At 42.2% G+C, this 2,132-nt stretch overlaps 1 protein-coding gene across 2 annotated transcripts in view; it reads left to right on the top strand.

The window, feature by feature from the left end:
• Positions 1 to 2,132, top strand: part of TRIM2 (tripartite motif containing 2) — a 189,122-nt gene that overhangs the window by 60,616 nt on the left and 126,374 nt on the right. The window lies entirely within an intron of this gene.

Here is a 2,132-nt window from a genome sequence, read left to right as displayed (position 1 = left end):
CTCCCAGGTTCAAGCAATTCTCCTGCCTCAGCCTCCCAAGTAGCTGGGATTACAGGCACGTGCCACCACGCCTGGCTGATATTTGTATTTTTGGTAGAGACTGGTTTCACCATGTTAGCCAGGTTGGTCTCGAACTCCTGACCTCAGGTGATCCACCCGCCTCAGCCTCCCAAAGTACTGGGATTACAGGCATGAACCACCATGCCTGGCCAATCCTACTATTATTACCATTTAACGGAAGACGGAAAAGAGGCACAGGGCAGTTGGCTATATACTTTGTTCCAGATTGCACAGTTAGAAAGTGGCAGCTTAGCACCATAAGACATGGTGAGGAAAAAAGAAAAAAAGAAAAGTGGAAGGGCTGGCACTGAAACCCAGAGCTGGTACTCTTATGATAGTGTCTGGACAATATCTGTGACCACACCTCTGATAGTGCCTCAGGAAAGATTTTTAAAGTGAAATTACTAGAGCATAAGATATAATCATTTTAAAGGTTTTTGATACATCTTACAAAAGTGCTTTTCAATAACACTGGTTGATCATGCTCATTTGCATTTCCATGAGCACTGTGTAATTGATCAAGGACTCTAAAAGTTTGATAAGTCACTGATAAGTGGAGATGCCCCTCTAAGTCCCTGGGCAGTAAAACCTGACCAGCATAGCCTCCGAGATCTGGCAGAATGTTGAGGAGAGCTTGGATTTAAGAGATTAAGAGGGTCAAACTCTGTTCTGTCCATTTTAAAAGATAAGTTTTGTTTAAGAGGAACTATCTAGTATGCCGAAGGCAGCATCAGGTATCTGTAAAATTGCCGTTTGTAACTCAGGATCCTGGAACAAAAGAAGCAATAAAGAAAATTCGGAACCAGAACTGTTTAACCTAAGGAAAACTTTTGTCCAAAGCAGCCTTTCAGTGTTCCACATCATTTGCATCGTTATGAATAACGACAACAGCAATTAAGGTTTATATTGCATTTTTAACTGAACACGTGCCTCTCTCATATTTCTTAGACCAAGCCAGTGTTTCTTGTACTTTCCTGAAGATAAGGAATACCAAGAGATGTTGTTAGCTAGATCATCATAAATAATCAGGCCTCCCCTAGGTAAGTTCTGGTTTAGGAGGTCTGGGTTGGAGCATTAAATCTGTTTTGACAAGCATACTAGGTGATTTTTGTTTTCTGGGAATTTTGGAAACTACTGGAACACACAATAAAATAGCTGTAATAAGTTCTTTTTTCAGTGTTAAGCTATTAACATTAGAATGCTTGCTTTTAATTGGAATCAGATGTTAAAGAGAACCTCTACAACGATCAGTCATTGCAACAGAAGTAACAATTATATACTAGCCTCACTTAGCATTCTTCACCCACACTGGTTACCTAAATGTACCTCTCTTAGTTCTCCTGAATGTCTATTATACAGGCAGATGCAACTTGCAAATCACACTAACTCGAACATACACTTCAGTGCCTCACTAGAACACCTAATTGGCATCTTTTTCCTAAGTCAATATACTTGGCATATGCCTGGCTAAAGTGCCACTTTCTCTTGTTTAGACCCTGAAGCTGATGTAGACTGGGAACTGATTACTGAGATCCAGACATAGCTCCTTCTCTCCTCCACATAGGCCCACCCACCAAGAATCCCTACATTGGGAACCCTTGGGATTCAAGGATCATGAGTCGGGGGCATGCCCCCTGGGATCACTGTTTGGAGCTGAAAATGCATTTCCCCATGGAAATGTTGATGTGGTGCCATTTTGCTAGAGTCGAAGTACATTTTCTGGTTTTTGTGGGCTGATCTGAGCACTTGCTGCCATTTATAATATTTCTATAAAAAATATCAAGCTCAAAACTACATTAGGGAGGGGAGCATCTGGAGTGTTGGAAATGTCCCATTTCTTGTTCTGGATGGTGTTTTTACCCTGTTACGATCCCTTTGTGATAGTTCATTGAGCCGTTGCCTTAGGATTTGTTTAAAACTTCTCTGTTTTGGCCGGGCGCCGTAGCTCAAGCCTGTAATCCCAGCACTTTGGGAGGTCGAGACGGGCGGATCACGAGGTCGGGAGATCGAGACCATCCTAGCTAACACGGTGAAACCCCGTCTCTACTAAAAAATACAAAAAATTAGCCGGG

Source organism: Colobus angolensis, unplaced genomic scaffold, assembly GCF_000951035.1.
Source record: "Colobus angolensis palliatus isolate OR3802 unplaced genomic scaffold, Cang.pa_1.0 Scaffold5, whole genome shotgun sequence".
Classification (NCBI taxonomy): Eukaryota; Metazoa; Chordata; class Mammalia; order Primates; family Cercopithecidae; genus Colobus; species Colobus angolensis.
Note: the sequence above shows the minus strand (reverse complement) of the source record. Positions and strands in the feature narration are given on the sequence as shown.